This window comes from Furipterus horrens, unplaced genomic scaffold, assembly GCF_987537825.1.
Source record: "Furipterus horrens unplaced genomic scaffold, mFurHor1.1.pri manual_scaffold_5, whole genome shotgun sequence".
Classification (NCBI taxonomy): Eukaryota; Metazoa; Chordata; class Mammalia; order Chiroptera; family Furipteridae; genus Furipterus; species Furipterus horrens.
The window spans coordinates 105,317,025-105,329,047 of NW_028327175.1; the positions used below are offsets into that span (position 1 = coordinate 105,317,025).

Genomic DNA, 12,023 nt, shown 5'->3' on the forward strand with positions numbered 1-12,023 from the left:
TTTAAAAAATAAAGGAAAGGAAAGACAAATACAAATCCAGAGGACCCATCAAGTTAGTCTCAGAAACTCATAAATTAAATTAGTACATCGTTGCTGGTGGTTTTCACGCAGTTGTTGGGAGACATTATCTTCCAGAAATACAGGAGAAAAGTTGGATTTACACAAAAATGGTATGCCAATTGGAACTAAACAGGGATTTAGGAAAAGTGAAAATTTAAAACTTGGGCAATCTAAAAACAGTAGGAGCAGAGGTGGCTTTTGAAGATGATAAATTTGAGCTCAGCATATATGTTTTCATAGGATAAACTAATAGCTTCATAATTATGTGCAAGAACACATTTGTATATGACCCACATGCCTGTATGATTATGTAAAATCTGATGTGTTCTTTTAATCTAAAGCCATGTGTGCATGAAGGATTAACATTTGTGAGAATATGCCTTTAAAGGCAGTTAGAACAATGCTTCCCAGCCACTTGGTATTTGATTTTTGTAATAACTTCTGCAAGGATTGTGTGGTCTTCATTAATTTTCTTAAAAATGAAAGAGGTAAAACTACCTTTTAAAAAAATATAGCCTTTATTTTTTAGAGCAGTTTTAGATCCACAGCAAAACTGAAGAAGGTACAGAGATTTCACATAGACCCTGGTTCTCCCACACATGCAGTTTCCCCCATCAACATACCCTGCCAGAATGGTAAATGAAGTCTGTCCAGAAGGTATCCAGCCATGTAATATGAAAAACAGAGACACTGAAGAAGATACAAGAAACATTATACATAGGACAATGACTCCCCAGTCCCCTTCAAAGTAGGCACCTTGGGACCTCATACAGTTCTCCCAGTCACCATCAACTGCCCCTTCGTATTTTCCTAAATCTCATCGAAGGTCTGATATCTCTTCCCCTTCAAAGGTGTAGGGGGGGCTGAATCACCTGGGTGATTCGATGTTTTGCCAAAATGTGCACAAGACGTGATGCATGAGTGGGGACATTGTCATGATGAAGCTGCCAATCACCAGTTGCCCACAGCTGTGGCCTTCTGAACCACGTTTCCTGCAGAGAAATGTTCAGGCTTAATGCAAATTTTGATGCAGATTTATTGCTCTACTTTCGGTCATTTTGAATGCAATGGCCACACAGTACACATGCTCTGTCAATAGCATCTACTGCCCCCACTGAGTAGTACAGTGAAGTGGTAAAAGTTCACACGTGCACATCCCAGTCCACTCTCCTTGGCTGCCAGGTTACATCGATGTTGCACAAACCATTCTCGTTATATCAGCAATGGCTGGACTTTTTCTGGACAGACCTCATATTTGTTGACACATCATTATTACCCAAAATCTAGAGCTTACCTTAGGGTTCACTCTCGGTGGTGTATGTTCTAGGGGTTTGAACAAATGTATAATGACTTGTATCCTAATTATGGTGTCATACAGAGTAATTTCACTGCTCTAAAAATCTCTTCATTCTGCCTATTCATCCCTCCCTCCCCTCAACGCCTGGCAGCCACTGATCTTTCTACTGTCTCCATAGTTCTGCCTTTTCCAAAATGTCATATAACTGGAATCATACAGTATGTAGCCTTTTCAGATTGGCTTCTTTCACTTAGTCATATACATTAAGGTTCCTCCATGTCTTTTCATGGTCTGACAGCTCATTTATTTTTAGTGCCAAATGATATTCCATCATCTGAACATACCACAGTTTATCTCTTCACCTTACTGAAGGACATCTTGATTGTTTCCACATTTGAGCAATTATGTAGAAAGCTGCTGTAAACATCTGTGTGCAGGTTTTAGTATGGACATAAGTTTCAGCTCATTTGGGTAAATTCTAAGGAACATGATTTGCTTGGTCATGTGGTAAGAATACCTTCAGTTTTGTAAGAAACTGGAAAGCTTATTGAGAATCTTAGGACCCTTCCTGAGAGGTAGAGAATATGGAGTTACCGAGACACCAGCATAGGAAATTGGTGATGAAAGAAAGAGCATTGCAGGTTACCGTGCAGTGTCCCTTGTACCTGGAGAAGCATGGAGCAGTCATGTGTGAAACGGAAGTGCTTTTGTGCAAGAAGAATCAGAGTGGAGCAGATCTCTTAACGAGGAATGATGTCCCTTCATTCAAAGGAGGCAGAGTCCTGCACAAAAGCTGGATGACTTGAGTGCTGATACACTAAAATAAATTGTGAAGAACATGCAGGAGTAATCCATGCTTTGACCCAATCTTTGAAAATATTAAAAACTAGAGGAGATAACACTTTGGAGCTTTTTAAAGCCGGTGACAAACACAGAGCTACTTATCTTGTTTCATGAGTTCATGGAAAGTCCCATTACGTGGCACTATTACAATTTTGGGATCCCCAAAATTCCCTAGAGCCTGTGGTTGGGGGATGGGGGAAGTGGGCAGCTTTCAAGATGTCTTTGCATATCTATGGCTGGTAGCTAGTGTCTTAGTTATGCAAATGGATTTGGTTCTTCCAAGGCCCCAAGGAGACAGGAGGGGCTTTGACCGTAGAATGGTGAGGAAAAAGTACGGGGGCCTGCACAAGTTCCTGTGAATGGTCAGAACCGCTTACCACACCCACTGCGTCACAGGCCACAGTCAGGGATTTAAAAATAAGGTGGCAGCCATTTGCAGGATAAGAACTGTGGCTTTGAAAGGGGGAAGAGAACCATGCGGAGAGCCATGTGTGATTCAGTACGACACGGCACATGTTTTGCTGCTGGACAGTTATATGGAGGCTGATGTCATCGTACCCCAGATCCTGAAGGAAGAGCTGGCAGATAAGGGCTGGGACACTATTGGGCTTGGTTTGGCTTATAGCCTTTTGGGGAGCAAGGGAAGTGCTGGGTCCTGTGGGAGAACAGGGCTCTGAGCAGGAGTGCTCACTGCCCTCCCCAGGTTGGAATATTGTAAATAAAGACCTGTTTTCCTCAACACCAGTTGTTGGGTTTTACACCAAGGTGCCATGTGAAAGAACCCCCTTTTTGCTCGGTAACAGCACCTCACAGAAAAGACATGCCAAGGAAACGCACTTAACAGTTCTTAGTCAAAATAACACTTTAAAAAGTAACTTTTTTGTTTCCCCCAATATTAAAATAACTGGATTTTTGAGCCATAAGAAATAAAATGGAGGCATCTGATTTAATTTTTATAACTGCACTTTTTGAAGATTCACACATCTGAGCTTCTGCATTGGACAGGTATTTATTAAATGACTGTTATGTGCACATACTGTCCCTGAGGACTTCTAGAATGTACCAGCAAGGTATGAAATGCTTTAGATAAGCCCTTCACATGTCATATTTAACAGCCCAGTAGGTAGCTGAGGCAAAGATTCTGACCATCTGTGCTTTTCCTTGAGAAAATGGGGTCAGAGAGGTTCACTGACAATCCTGAAGCTGTTGGCTAGTACTTAGCAGATTATGAGTTAAAAACCTCAAACTTTGCATCAGAGTAGGGGTGAGGGGTTTGAATTCCTGCTCCACCATTAACTAGCTGTGTTACCTTAGCTGGTTATTTAACTCCCAAACTTAGTTTCTTAACAGCAAAATTTAAGGGGGCTTAAATTTTTTTATTTATTTATTGATTTGGTGGGGTGATAGGGGGTAGGGGCGGGGGCGGACATTAACCTATTGCTCCACCCATCCATGTGCTCATCGGTTGCTTCTTGTATGTGCCCTGACCAGGGATCAAACCAGCAACCTTGGCATATCTGGATGATGCTCTAACCGACTGAGCCAGGGGGGAAATTTTTTTAAAGTACCCACTTGATAGTGTTGTTATAAGGATTAGGTGAGACAGTGCAGTAAAATTCAGTGTTTGGTTACCAAGTTCTTTAAAGAATCAAATGTAACCCCCTTGGAAAGTGCCCACAGTAATGCCTCTGGTAAAATGTCACTTTTTACTCTGAGCCCAGCAAGTTTGATTTTGACGGCCTGGATTATCTTTCCACAATGGGGGTGGGGGGTTAGTGATCAACTTATTCCCCATCCCCCGCCAACCCCGCCTTCCCTTCTCTGCTCCATGGCATTTCTGTGCAAACACAGGGACAATTTCCATTCCTTTTAGAGTCTAGACATTAAAAGGCATGTGGGGAAGCAGCCCATTCATCATTTTCTGAAGAACTTTACTCCTAACTTCCCTGGCCAGCTGAATACTGTCTCTTGACTCCTTGATTTAGGCCCACTGGTGGTCAGGGTGCTGGGCTGAGGTATTTTGAGAGTGGGGGTGTGTGAACCAGGTGTTGGAAGGATGAGGAATGGACCAAAAGGGACTGGAGGCCTGTGGGCAGGACAGGCTCTCACTCACCATTATGTCCCCAAGGCCTGGTGGCACTCTACTTGGTTTTCTGTTTGTTGAGAATAATAGCAGCTAACAGGAAGCACTGTAAGATGTTCAGGTTACATGGATCATCTCAAGGACTCTACAAAGAGCCAGGAATAGCTGATTTTCTTCCCACTTTACAGGGAGGGAAACAGAGACAGGGTTTAAGTTACTTGCAAATGGTCAGAGCTATACATCGGCACTGGCAGCCTCAACTCCCCTGGGTATTTTCCTTTAGAATCTCTCTGGAGGTGAATCATGGCAATGGTGGTCTCCAGTCCCAGAGAGAGCTAGGGCACTCCTCCGGGACTTCAGTTTCCTCATCTGCAAAATGGGAGTATTAAACACACACACACACACCCCCCATCACCTGACCTGGTTACCTGGAGAGAGTTTGTGGAATAAGACCGGTTTATATTGCCAAGCACAGAGCCTCCCAAGGCTCTTCAACTCCTTAACCCTTTCCTCAAACCGTGTAGCTGGAAGTAGCTGGGACCCACGTGGGACTGGGCCCTGCACCAAGCAGAGATATCCCCCTTCCCACTCCGCCAGGCAGGCGCTGCCGCCGGCCATGGGGTGAATACCAGGTGAGCCTGATGTCGGAAGCTTGGGGCAGGGACCTAGAGGGTCCGCGAGGCAGAGCTCTCATCTGCGGCCCCTCCCGCGCGCCCGGCCCAGCCGGAGGCCTCTCGGCACCATATTTAGTCAGGGGTAGCGGGCAGCCCGGGGCTGGTATGCGGCGCTGGGAATTCCGCAGGCAGGAACCGCGCCTGCCCTTTTTGGGTTGTCTCCCGCCCAGCGCCCCCAGCCCGCCTCACCCCGGGAAGGAGGACCAGCTGGACCGGGAACTTTGGAGTCCGTGCCGAGCGGGGAGCGGGGCGTCCGGGCTGCCCGCGGGTCCCCGGCCTGGCGCGCGGCCAGCCCACCGCCTCGGCTTCCTTTTATGGCCTGTGTGCGTGCGTGTGACAGAGGGAGAGAGACAGGGGAAGATGGAGAGCCAGGCACGGGGCGAGGGGGAGTGAGAGAGGCCGGAGCCGGAGACACAGAGACCAGAGAGTGAGGTCTACGGGCGAGACAGACCCCAGAGACAGTGAGACACACGGGAGAGACCCAGAGGCCAGAGACAGACAAGCGGAAGAGACTCGGCGACCAGGACAGAGCGAGGCATGTGAGAGGCAGTGAGAGAGAGACAGGGATGGACAAAGTGACAGAAAATGCAGAAGACAGAAACGGTGATGGAGAGACGCGGTGTCAGACGATGAAGGGACAGAGGGAGTGAGTGAGGGAGAGAGGGATAAGGAAGTGGTAGTAGTACGAAGAGGGAAACAGGCAGTAACATTTTAGGCGGCGGCTTCTTTTGCAAGAATTTCTTGGGACGGATAGAAGCAGTTGAAGGGAACTTGCAAGGAGGAGGGGTCCCATCCAGGGGTCCCATCCAGGGGTCCCACCCAGAGTCCCACCTCATTCTCTTTGGATTCTGACATGCACCTTGCAAATTACAGTACAAATTATCACACACGTCTCAGCTGCTGACACCTAGTCTCAGAGGAGGGAACTGATTTGCCTGCGGCCGCGCAGGCAGCGAACGGAGCACCTGGGGGCCTGAAGTGGCAACAGTGGGATTTTCTCGTGGGTGGAGGTGGGGATGATAAGTAAAAACTTCCCCTTCCCACACAATTCCCAGCAGTCGGAGGCTTCTGCCTTGCAAGGTTTAAAAAAAAAAAAAAAAATCCCCTTTTCTACCCTTGATGCTGCACAGCCCGCTCCCTTTCCAGACAGCGAGGGGAAAGAGGAGAGGAGGGAGGGAAGGAAAGTGGGGAGGGGACTTGTCAACTCGATCCCCCAGGGGTAGGAAGCGGTTAAAGCTGCTTCGGCGGACATTGACTCAGGAAAGCAATTCTCAAACATCCCCCACAGACGCTGGCCACTCGACCTCTTTCTCTAGGGACCCGGAGTCTCGGTGACTGTCCCAGAGCCGGGGGTGAAACACCTGCCCTAACTCTTCTGCGGGGCGTGTCCTTGCCCAGAGCCTCTGTCTCGGCCCCTGCTCCACTGCCCCGGGTGCGCCAGAGGGCCTGGACAAAAGCCCCGCTTCTCCAGCCCTGCAGGGGGCGCTGCTGAGGGGAGCAGTGCGGGACCCTCCCCCACTCCGCCCTCCTGAGCGGCCTGCCCCTTCCCACCCGCGGGTAGGTCCGGGTCTATAAAGGGAGGCATCTCATGCGAGTCTGGAGATTTGGACGCCCCTGCCTGGGAGGTGTACCAGATCTGAGCTCTCCATCCACCTTCTCCATTCTCCCTCACGGTGGGAAATCTGTAAGTAGTGTGGCATGGTGGGGGGAAGGGGAGTTGGGTCAGGGGTTTAAGGGTCCTCCAGGGCATCCAGGAGCTGGGGAGCAGTGAGGTGTATTCCTTGCCCTCCTCTTAGGGACTGTGACGAGAGGGTGCTGGTTCACGATTTTTCTTTCTCCCTGCCCCATCACCCTAGAGTTTCCCCAAACCAGCAGTGATAAGTATCACTTTGGGGGTACTTATGAAAGATGACAGTGCCTGGGCCCAACTCCAGTTACATTAGAATCTCTAGAAAAACTGTTAAAAATAGAGTCCCAGATGATTCTTGTTATGAGGCAAATCTGGGAGATGTGCATCTTTCCAAATCTCAGAGGTCCAGCCTCGACAGCCAGGCTTCTCACTTTTATTCTAGGCACAAAAGGAGTACAGCGGAATGTCACTGAAAAGTCATCTCTATCACAGAGTCATGCCAAGTGTCACTTCACGCAGATTTGGAAGCACTGCTTAGTTCTGCTAATAAGACATGAACTCAGTTAAAACCACGTGGGCACATACTCTGCAGAGGGGGCAGTGCTTTTCATCAGTTTAGAGGACAGATTTTGATAACCCTGGAGAGATAGGCTGGTTATGATCCAGTTCATTTATTACATCTTAGTTTTCTTCCAGACCCCCTCCCTCCAAATTTTAAAAAATTTATCTGGGTTAACCCTAGGCGCCTCAAATACACAGACCCATGCCAGAATTTGCATTTGCCTCCATGACCTGCAGGTGCATGATGTAAAATTGCACTGGGGTTTTCTGCAGAGCAAAAAGTTACTGTCAGGCCCCACAAAGAGGGCGAAGTAAGTAGAAGTGTGGCTACTGCGTATTGTAAGTTTTCTCCCTGAACAAAGAGCTGGTGGGGATTTTGCTGCTTGAGGAAAGGCACCATTCAAAGCCATATTTGTTAAGCAGTAAAAGAAAATATTTAGAAACCCGAGACAGGGAGCAATTCATTACAGTGTTAAGAACTGAGACTAAATTGCAAACTGGCCGGGGTTTGGCAAAGGGAAGGCAGGCCGGCTATTAGTAAACTGCTTTGCATAGTTTTGTTTGGTGCAGCCTTCTTGGTTTGTTTGGTTTCCTTAAAGCCCCACTTTAGAATTTTTACAGAGAGGGAGCTTGAAGATGCTGAACTGAAAGTCATTAGATGGCAGTGTAGAAAATAGGATATTGAATGTCTGTGGAAGGAAAAGCAGTCTTTCCTCGTCGCTTTCCCACTGAAGTTGCTACCATCTTGGAGCCCTTATGTGCCAAGTGCTGTAGTAGTGTTCAATTTGATGCATCTCATTTAATTATTGGAACCACCTTTTAAGGGAGGTGCTACAATGCCTGATTAGTATACAAGGCAGCTGAGGCTCAGAAAGGTTCAGTAACTTGCCCAGTATGACACAGCTAGCAAGTGGTGGAATTCATTCCTGGATCTGTCTGACGCCAAGTGTATATACCCTTGACCCCACCATCTTTTTTTTTATTTATCATGAACAAAATCTGTGGGAGTCAGGTTTCTGGTGGGGCCAAACATTTCCAAGAAGGCGAGTGTTCATCATCCTCTCTTTGAAGAAAACATAAATTGACCTTTTGCGAATTTAAAATAAAAGGTCCCGTTTGTCCCCTGGTGGCATGGCAATCAACTGGCCCGGTGACCTTAGGTGGGCTGTCATCCCAAGAGCCCAAAACATGAACTAACTGGGCCTTGCTCTAAAAGTTTCTGGGGCCTGCCTTGTAAACACCATGCTTTTTTATTTTCGTGTCTGGAATAGACATATTATTCCGTACAAGGTAGTTGATATCATTACTTTTCTGTGCGAGGGCTGAGATTGAGACACACATGCCCATTTATGGTAGTGTTTTCCGTGAGGCCATCCCCAGCGCCCTGGCAAATGAACCTTGTATTGCATGCAGCGTTGTTGGTTGGGACTCTGGGGATTTCTCTGCCCTTGTCCTTCCCGGTCAGGACTAAATGGAGGAGCCCAGAAGAGAAGGCATTTGGGAGGAAAGGGGAATTAGTTTTTCTTACTCCTTCCTTCCTGGAAATTTTACCTGGGGCAGTGGGGAAGGATTGTCCCCTTTCCTCAGTAAAATGGATCTGAGCAGGTGCATATTATGCTTTTGGCACAACCACGTAATTCTCAAATCAGATATATATTAGATTTTTCTGGAAAGCCAAATCCAATTTTAAATCCATTGGAATCCTAGACTGTCACCAGCAAATTTAGAAATCACCCCCACTGGCCTTCCCAAACCTCAGTTTTCCTATCTGTAAAATGAAGCTAACGGGGATAGCTATTAGCCGAGCACGTTTGCCAGACAGTGTGCTAACTCCTTCACAGGTATCATGTTATCATCCTCACAACAACCTTTTAGAGTAGATGCTACTATTATGAGTGCTGTTTTACAAATGTGGAGTCTGAATAACTTGCTCAAGATAACTCAACTAGCCAGTGAGGAAGACAGAATTCTACAAAGCTAGCTCTTAACTCCAGAGCCTAAGCGATTACCCTATTGGGAGGATTAAGTGAGATAATGCCCACAAAGGCTGAGCACAGTGCCTGGCCCCTGGTCAATGCCGGTGGATGGTTACTTATAACATACGTACATGACCAGAGACTTTAAGGATCTTGCTCAATGTGGCACAGCTGGTACTGGGTAGAACCAGGAAGCCTGTTGTGTGGTCTCTCCATAAAGAAGAAATTTCTTCCTAATGTTCCTTTTGTGTAATCTCTTTTCATAAACCTAATTCTTATTCCAGCTGAAGGTGGTAACTGGAATCTTCCGTTTTAATACAGCCACACTTCCTCACCTGTGTCAGGAACAGTACAGATTCTGATATATTGGCCCAGTTGTGATTCACTTAGGATTGCGAAGGCATCCAGTAAGAGCTTCCACCTGTGAGTGGAAGACACTTGTCTGGCTTTCCCAGTTGCTCCTTCTGCTCTCTGAGGCCTCATCCCTCTCCCAGTTCAAACACCCGATGAAGGCAAGGAGAAGGCGAAGCAAGAATTTAAAGAACTTTTGTGTGGGATCAGAGATACAGGAAGAAGCGAGTGCTGCCTGTTGTATCTGCAGGAGGAAGCTAGGTATCTCTGACTTGCATCAGAGATTCAAGGGCTCAAGGAACCGTCCTCATTAATGACCTTAAGACAGGGCCATGGGACACACCACCTGCTCACTCATGCAGGTGTGCACTCCCTCCCCTCCACCGGTGAAGCCTGCAGCCAGTGCCGCAGACGCTCAGAAGGGGCCAGTGTCTGAGACCACAGGGGTCATTATAGCCATTCCCCACTGTCCAGGTAGAAGGCCTTTCTCCCTGGCTTCCCATCTCCACCCCTCCCTCTCACCTCTAGCTGTCATCATGGTTCATGTATTCTTGTGCTTCTTTCTAAAACTTTTCTCTGTCAAATTTTTCTTTGACAAAAATATTGGCATTCTGTAAATTAAGTTCTTCCACATAATTACATATTTTCAACATCTTTCTATATCAGCACATTTTGAGTTTTTCATTGGCTGCATAACACTATTATACGGAAGAATAACGTCTTACTGAAAGAACTCCTTAACTGAAACATATCAGTTTCACTCCCCCCTTTCTTATAAACCGGATTCCAGGGAACATCTTTGTGTATCTATTTTTGTCTAATTATGTGGGTTTATCTGTAGAATAAGTTCCCAGCAATGCAATTGCTAAGTTAAAGACCAGGTGCATTTAAATTGAGTAGATATTGCTGAAGGTCCCCTAAGGACTCTGTAGATTTAAACTTCTGATGGTCACATAGGAGACTATACGTTGATTTTTAGACTGTGCTGTGCCGGAGCAGTAAGATGCAAAATACAATGGGGCTTTGGGGCCAGAAATGACCAGTTCTCTCTGTACCCGAAGCATCCTCCACAGAAGTTACCACACCTCTTGCAAACCAAGCTCTCTTCCTAGGGAGGAAAAAATAACTTAGCTTTACTAATTAAAGTAACTGGCTTCTGGAGTTACTCTAAAAACAGTATTCAAGTAAGTTAGGCAGATGTTATAAGGTAACATCGAAGTAGCAGGTTCACCACTCACCTTTTTCCTGTTAAGGTGAGGTCAGGCTTCCTTCTTGGCAGGGTGGGGCAGGTGATGTTGGAAGATGGGGGAATGGTGGATGGTGGGGAAGTGGCTATGGGGCCAAACCATGGAGCAAAGAAGAGATTTTCTACTAAGTGAAGACTAGGTGTTAGATCTGGGTTCAAATCCTAGCTCCAACTTCAAGCAAAGGCCCTTAGTTTCCTTTTCTGGACCTTGGTAGTATTGTAGGAATAATAAATACTGCCCACCTTGCCGAACACGTATGAGGCATGGCAAGATGATGTATATAATAAATTGCCTTACCTGATACCCCATGAAGAGAAGAGTCCCAGTAACTACAGCAGCTATTATGAATAACAGATTTAGATTCCCAGCTGCTTCATAGGGATAGTTTGGGGCTCAGAGAATGGATGTGTCTAGGGCAGTGGTTCTCAACCTTCCTAGTGCTGCGACCTTTTAATACAGTTCCTCATGTGTGGTGACCCCCAACCATAACTAAAGCATAGTGATTAATCACAAAAACAATATGTAATTATATATGTGTTTTCCGATGGTCTTAGGCAACTCCTGTGAAAGGGTCGTTTGACCCCCAAAGGGGTCACAACCACAGGTTGAGAACTGCTGGTCTAGGGAGTCAGTCCCTCTCCTGCTTCCCTCTGCACACTCGGCTCCTTCCACACCTGGGCCCGGCCTTGAACTAATTTCTTTGCTTCAGATTCCAGCTGGTGGGTTGTGTTCTCAATCAGGCCCAGAAGCTTTCATTTTACCTGTGTGGCATTTACATCGTGCAGTGATTTCACTGTTAGGGTGGGTATTTTGTACCTAAATTTAGAACTTCCAGGTCTTTTGAAAATCTGGCCTACAGGGCCCACATCCAGAGCCCTCAAAATGCCACCCTCTGGCCTGGGTGACTCTGCATTGCTCACCTGACCCTGGCCGCACTTGAGTCTGTGTCCAGAATCTTGCACCAGTGGCTTGGCAGTAAAATCCTGAGGGAGACTGTTGACCAGGCCTCATGATATGCAAGTCATATATTGTTTGGGCTCTGGAGTATTTTATTCATTTTTAATTAATGCAGAAGCAAAAGGGGCATGGCCTTTTACCCCTGAGGTCCTCTGGGGAAAATAAAACCAATGCTAAAACTAACTAAAGCAGCTGAGCATTCTCATTTGGTCCAATTTCGGCCTTTTGCTCCAGAATCACAGATACCATAAAATGTTAGAGCTAGCCCAGCCCGTTTTTTTCTCCCAAATGAAAAACGTAAGGCACAGAGACAGAGAGTGACTTGCTCAGAGTCGCCCAGCAAG

General features: G+C 46.6%; 1 protein-coding gene across 1 annotated transcript in view; it reads left to right on the top strand.

The window, feature by feature from the left end:
* The first annotated feature begins 6,551 nt into the window (after positions 1–6,551).
* Positions 6,552–12,023, top strand: part of MYH11 (myosin heavy chain 11) — a 120,703-nt gene continuing 115,231 nt past the window's right edge. Inside the window, exon 1 of the mRNA XM_090276970.1 lies at positions 6,552–6,641. The gene's annotated coding sequence lies outside the window, so the exon portion shown is untranslated. The remainder of the gene's footprint in view (positions 6,642–12,023) is intronic.